The sequence below is a fragment of the Carassius auratus genome, chromosome 1 (genome assembly GCF_003368295.1).
Source record: "Carassius auratus strain Wakin chromosome 1, ASM336829v1, whole genome shotgun sequence".
NCBI lineage: Eukaryota > Metazoa > Chordata > Actinopteri > Cypriniformes > Cyprinidae > Carassius > Carassius auratus.
Genome location: NC_039243.1, coordinates 27,763,435 through 27,770,911, shown reverse-complemented (window position 1 = coordinate 27,770,911; position 7,477 = coordinate 27,763,435). Strand labels below are relative to the sequence as shown.

General features: G+C 34.2%; 1 long non-coding RNA gene and 1 pseudogene across 1 annotated transcript; both read right to left on the bottom strand.

The window, feature by feature from the left end:
* Nucleotides 1–27: 27 nt before the first annotated feature.
* LOC113106158 (uncharacterized) lies at nt 28–1,135 on the bottom strand. Its single transcript, XR_003292455.1, has 3 exons — nt 1,051–1,135; nt 320–403; nt 28–214 (listed from the first exon to the last, which is right to left on the bottom strand). It is a non-coding gene; the product is annotated as an uncharacterized LOC113106158 (long non-coding RNA).
* Nucleotides 1,136–1,161: 26 nt separating this feature from the next.
* Nucleotides 1,162–6,727, bottom strand: LOC113107797 (vacuolar protein sorting-associated protein 37A-like; annotated as a pseudogene).
* Between the last annotated feature and the right edge of the window lie 750 nt (nt 6,728–7,477).

The following is a 7,477-nucleotide window of genomic DNA, read 5'->3' as shown; positions in this document are numbered from 1 at the left end:
AGACTGGCCACATCCAGACGTACTCGCATCTGGCCTACTCGACCAGGGGAATGTGATGCTTTTGGAAATTCTGTGCAAAAATCACGTTGATTTCAGGAAATGATGCTGAAATCTCTTTTTCATATGTATCTAGGTTTGCCCACTCAAGGCTGTAGGCCACATGATGAGCTGCTTGTCTTAAGCTCACCGGTCTGCTGGTAGATTGATCCCAAACCTGTGACAAAGAATATTATGTTATTTATTAACACCAGAGATAAAAACACTTTCTTAATATCAGTAAATCAGCCTGTTGAGTTTGAAGAAAATATAAATGACCTACTTGGGGCATTTAATCTAAAGTATGGTAGGGAACTGTCATGCATTGCTGGAGCTTTTCCTCTTTGGCTCTTCTGCAATGGCAAAGCTAAAAAAAAGAAAGTTAGATCACTGTGTTAATTTTCAGGAAGTGCACAAGTCTTTAATATCAGACCTTATGAGAAGATCCAGTGAGTTGACAAGTTAACTGTGATAACTTTCTGTTGTAACAGGAAGTCATAAGACTCGAGAGCATCACACTAGTCTTATGAAATGTACAAATCTAACAATTCTCAATAGAACCGGTGTATTTCTTCAAGACAACACACATACATCTGTGTTTTTATTTTGTTTGTTTTATATCATTTAATCAATTCATTATTATTTAATCATAATAATTGGTTATATTATGATTTTGTGCTTTCGAGAGATATCGCAAGTAAGAAATAAGAGAGTCTCCAATTCAAGGTTTTTAACTTCTCAGGAAGATTTAGCTTAGGTACAATAACACTTGTAATGGTCATCTGAATTGACATTCAGAAGCCTTTTAGTTAAAACAGTTTTGTTAACTGATTTTTAGTTTCAAACAAGGCTTGCTGTAAATGGATGTCTGGCAAAGAGACTGTATCCAATGTTCCTTGCACGGAGATGTATAAAGTCATGTATAATTTCAAAATTGTATGAATTGCCTATAGAGTTCTACTGGACATGCTTAGAAATATTTTTATTGTTTCATACATAATATTGCTTTAATACCGTTCTCTTTTCCATGAAGCTGGTTAAGAAGTCATCGATATCTGTCTTTCCTTCCAGAAAGTTCTCTGCTGTCTCCTCAGACTCCCTCTTCAGCCTGATGGGCTGCCACCTTTAACTTGGCCTGCAGCGCACTTCAGACTGCAGCTCTGGCAGAGGAAAATCACATCAAACAGTACAAAAATAAAAAAAGGAAATGCAGCCATTACTTCAGTCTTTAGTGTCACATGATCCTTTAAGAAAATTGTACTAATCTGCTCATCTGATGCTCAGGAAACATTTCTCATGATTAACATTGTTGAAAACAGTTGTGCATAAAAAAATAAAAAAAAATATAACTACTATTCATTAAGGACCAATAAATAAAAATTGACAGCAAATATGTTTTTAATCAAAGAATCTTAAAAAATGCATAACCCTATAAGCAGCTAAAATATATATATATATATATATATATATATATATATAATATATATATATATTATATATAATATATATATATATATTTATTTATTAATAATTAGTTATTAATAATTTAGCAATAACTGATAATTATTAAGCACAAATTCTGAAGACTGGAGTAATGGCTGCTGAAAATGGTACTTTTCAATTACAAGAACAAATTACATCCTAAAATACATTAAAAATATAAAATAAAGTAGTAATATATAAAAAATAGTACTGTTTTATTGTATTTTTGATTAAATAAGTAAATAAATGAATAATATTTGTCAAGTCCATTCAACAACCAGAGGCAAAAATGTTCCTGGATTAACAAAAGCTGAAAGTCAAAAAAAAAAAGGCAAAAGATGCAATACGGAAGCAGACAAAACCACAAACACAACACTGGTATGTAAAAAAGGTTTGAAATGTTCAATAATAGCATAGTTGACAACTAGAATACTATATTTTCCATTTCCTTGTCACAGGCTTCTTTGTCCCAAATCATGTGCATGTGTGTTTAACCTCACTGAGCTCATGTGTCTTTGCATTTGGTTTCAAATACCGACTTCATCTTGGGTTAACTGTTCATACTACAGAAAATAAAACAGCAGATAACCGTTAGCATATTGACAAGACTGTAATGTGGGATCCAAAAGTCAGAGACAATTTTGTGAAATGCTACTATTTTGAATTATGCAACATATGGAACATAAGAAGTTGAATTGAACAATTAAATCACAGACTTCTGGACCCAATTATTTTGGTCAGTTATTTGGGAAGTACATACTTTACACAACATCTCTTGTCTTTGCCCTCCAGTTGAGGCTCGAGCTGTAGGTTTCTTCTCTGCAAGCAAGACATATTTCATCTGTTATTCGAATTGTGTGAGAGTATGAGTTGTGTTTTTAAAGACTAACTCAGACTTGTAATGGCACTTGTATACTGTTGTTGTTCTCTTATCGATCTGAATTGCTTCTATTGTTCCCATTTGTAAGTCGCTTTGGATAAAGCATCTGCTAAATGATTTAATGTAAATGTAAATGTAAACTTGACTCAAATGATGTGTGTAATATTTGTTTACAAGAAAATTCCACTGATCCCACTTTATCCAAAACTGCTCAGGAAACTCACTGGCTATCTCTACGATGTTGTTGACCAGCTCCTCTTTGTCAGAGGTTACTTGTTTGAGCTGAGGCAGACACATGAGAACTCCAAGAGCATGTCATCTTGATCGCTCATGTCCTTCAGTTGAGGAACCTACCAGATTACAAACAGACAAACCCACCAGAAAGAAGAGAGAATGAGACGAATGTCAAATGCATGTTATTTAAAAAATATACATATGTATTTTCAGATATTTCTTTTATTTTAATACTATACTTGAAACAGATAAGACAAAATCAGATCTAATTAATTCTCCTAACAAACAAATGCCCCTGACATGTTGTACCTCATCTCAGACAGTTCTGGAAAGGTATCTGGGATCTCAGGCATCTTGTATATGTGTCCATTCAGACCGGACTACAGAGGAAGAACATCAAAAGTGAGCTTTCACGGGTTATTGTGGCTGTAATTACATATGATCCTGTTTCCAGGCTTTTGCATGTCATATTGCAAAAGTCTTTGTTGGTTAATGAGATATAGTGCATTTTCTTTGATAAATTCAGTGGTACATGCTTTAAGGAAGCTCATTTCTATTCCATCACACTTTGGTCAATCATAAAAATTTTGAAATTCTAAGATAAGAAATTACAAGTCACAATTGTGTATTCATTTTGAGACATGAACAGTTGGTTTCTCAGTCATATTTTTGACTTATCTCTTAACTATGACTCGGTATTAAATAATTTTGACTTTTTAAAACATAACGAGACAAAAAAGATATGGCAAACTAAGTCAGAATTAACAGATGAAAAGTATGCCATATAAAGCATTAGAATTATGAGAAAGCTGAAATAATAAAATGTTTATTTTTGGTCTTAATTACAAATTTTATCTCATAATTTCTACTTATCAATTATAATTTACATAAGCATGTTTTTTTCACATGTAGCAGAAATGGCCCTTCATAAGGGATAGCAAACTGAACAGAGTATTGAAATGATATGTTGATAAAAGTGTCCTATTTATCAACAGTTTTGCTAAATTCTGCTTTAACCAACAGTGTGAATACTGTAACTTCTTAATATGGTTCATAAGTCATAAATATGAGATAAATCTAAATTTCTGCTTTATTTTGTGCATTACAGCCTGAATCCTACTTTTGTAGTCTGAACATGAGAAATGAACAAAAAATATTAATTTTACCAAATCAACCCAAAACACATTTATTGTATAAAAGCCAGGTGCAGTCTGAACTATCAGATCATAACTCAACTCAAGTAGTCATTTTTCACTTTTCAGAAGAACACAAGTACTCAGCAACACATAAATTGTGTGCAAGTGTCTCTAGTAGACAGAGCTGTGTAAAAATACAGAAACTGTAATCTTAATAGACTGATTTGGTTGATTTTAGGACTGAATGCCTGTTAGGTACCTGTGAGTCAGCAGTTGGTACCGGAAGAGGAAGGTCAGTGATGAGTCCAAAAGCTGGTGCTGCTGGTCGGGGAGGGGCTTGTTGAGGCTCCACCCCTGTATGTGGCACAGGGACAGGGCCGATTGGCCGTTGACCATCCTGTGGTGGGAAGGCAGGAACAAAATGGAAGCTCTGAGTTGGGTAAGGAGGCATCCCCGATGGTTTGTACATACTGAGCCAAAAGACAAAGATAACAAAAGCACACATTAACTTCTTTATTATGGTAGACATCATTTAACTTCGATTTAACTTCTAGTAAAATGGTGAAAAATACTCACTAAGGAAAGGTGGGACCCGACATCAAGGCAGGAGGACTTTTTCCAAAACTCATCTAGCAAACTCTGAATTACTTTGCCTAAATCTGAATGCATTCCAAACTTGATTAGAAAGGGAAAAAGAAATAAATGTATAACAGTTGAGCTTATGGAACTTTTTTCTGAATGTTCTGTAATACAATTAGATAGACAAAGTCAGCAAAAAACAGCATGTGACTTGATTTTCTGGCTTTTCAATTTGTATGACATTGACAGATTCATTTTAAATCATGAAAAAATCTGATCAGTTTGTGTGTGATCAGCAAGCTGAGACAGCATGCATCGAATCAAAATAATTAATTATCAGCATGTTTTGATCAATAGGGTTCATTCATTTACATCACAACGATTTTCGTTTGCATTTTTGAAAAGTTTTATGTACTTTCCACACTATGAACTTATGCACATATGTATTCCTATTGAACACCTAATACACATGCATATGATGTCTTTGGTTTCACAGATTCACGTTTACAAAAAACACTACAATAACAATGTTTTTGAAAAACTGGCACTTTGAAACCCATTTTCAAAAGATATCATTATGAAAATGGCACCCGAAACGTCATCGTCCTGTAAATGAACAGCCGAAATATATTAAATGTTTTCTTTTTTAAGTTGAAAACTGTTGTGCAAACACCCCGTTAAGAACTACATCTGAAAAGTAATTTGCATCCATATTTGAAATCAAAGTTTCAAGCGGACCCTACGTTGGGAAACACTGGCTAAGGTGACATCGCAGAAAATTCTAATTAGTATTGTAGTACTCAAATGAAAGATCATGAAGACAAACTTTTTTCATTGTTGTAATGTTGACTTTAAAAACACTTTCAGATTCCAACCAAGTCATTTAAAATGATGAAAAACTTACATTAGTTATAAGTGGACTGGTAACCATTGTTCCATTGTTACTGTCTACTAAATGATGACCTACTGGTGGGAAAACACTGACCACTGGTTTCTCCTGAGGAAACTGTTGTGGGAGCAAGCTGTGGGTGACAGCAAATATCAAATTATAATAACACACACTCAAAACCATGATACACCATACTAATTATTTTTATACTTACATATTGACAGTAATAGTTGAATTGTTGACAGTAAAAGGAAGTCTGTACTCTACATCCTTCTGAATTTCTGCAAGACTTGGAGACATCATGAAAAGAATTAAGTCAGACAAATAAAGAAGAATTTCACTTAAAATAACAACAAATGAGTGTGACATCCACGTCTCAGCCAATTGTGATATTTGGATGTGGGACTGCTTGTTTGGCAGACCAATGAAGGACATAGCAGTGTTTGGGGAAACGTGTTAGAAAAAACAGTCATTATATATTTGCTATTACATTATATTTTGGTATCTTGGCGCAGAAATCACTGTATATGGTTAACTACATTGGCAGCTTCATATTAGAAACTGAAAGATAGATAGTTCAGATTTTGATGAACTCACCATTGCATTTATGGGTCAAAAATTGTGTGTTTTTAATGACTGGTAACTAAGTTTAACTTAATCAGATTTAGGGAAGTTATACCTGCTCAAGAAGACAATGGCTCTGTCATTCTGTTAAATATGATACAAGGTGTAACATGCCACTAATTTAACACGCCCTGTTGAGTAAGAAGGGATCTCATAAACTATGAAGAGCTAATACTTTAATCTGAAACATGGACAGCACATCCAGAACACGCAACAACAACAACAAAAAGGTCAACAACACAAATCGGGTTTTCCAGATGATTCTTTTCACTGATCGTACCATTGAGCACATGTTATCAAGCCTGAAATCGTGATGTAGAGTTCATTTAGGCTGTCTCAAATCTTAGCGTGCTCTCAACTGCTATACTGAATACCTAATCGCTGTCCCAGGTAACGTTATTCGTCTCTCTAGGTTTGGGACACAGCCATTCAGAGACTTACTTGGAGTGGGCAGCTTTGAGCGACTCGATCTGTCTCTGTCTTTGTTTCTGTAGACTGTTAAGAGGAGGGATCGATCCAGAGCCCTTGGACAGGGGGAAAATCCAGTTCATTCTCGCCGGCCAAAACGAAAACTAACTCTTGAATGTCTCGGCGTTGTCAGTTTGAAGAGGCCTGACGATGTCAAACAAAATATTCAAGAAATACCCAACGCCACCATTAGCATTAGCTACTACCCTTTCTAGCCTTGTATTAATATTAGCGACCTAACAGTCATTTAAATTGGTGAACAGTAATCTAAAAGAAACGCTTATGACTGCTGAATAAGATATGTTGAGTTTTAGTAACACTGTGTAGTCTGAAGTACACTGGCTCGCAGGAAAACAACCCGTGTGATCGTGACGTCAACTGCACCCGTCATCACTCTCAGTAGGGAGCAGTTTAAAGAGACACGGGCCTAGATAATTAATTTGTTATTATCTAGGCCCGTGTCTGGATATATATGGATATATAGATATATGGCATTACAGGCATTACAGAGATTAAGGTATGCCAAAAACATTACTAAATGGATATTCAAGCACGCGCAGGCACATCTAAATCACGTGCATTATATCCACTCCAAATAGTCACAGAATTATCAAACTAATTAAATTAAATATTCAAATTACAACGATTATAACACTCAATATAATTCACGTATGATCATATAATTAATTTTAACCATACACTTTTACTAATAAATTAATTAATACGTACATTCAAATCAAACACAACTATCAAACAACTCTGATCATACCCTCTTCCTCCAGACCGCATTAGTGCGGTAATGTACGTTTTCCTAAGTATTCCTACTTTTAAAATTCTCCATATAATTTCTGTCTTCAATATTTTTATTCATTAATTATATTTCATATAATACAGAAATTACTTCTTTTTAATCATTACTTAGATATATCTCGTTAGAATAATTCTATAACCCGTGCATGTTTACAATAATTGAAATTCTTTAACATTCTTAAATGTATGTAAAGCTTCTACTTCACGAATTCCGTGTTTATACCAATTTCTATATGCATCAAATTCGATGCAATGAGTTTTTAATAAAAATCATCGGTACGTATTTAACTTAATGCTCTTACTGAACACGCCAACTGAAAGAATACATTTAGTAACAGC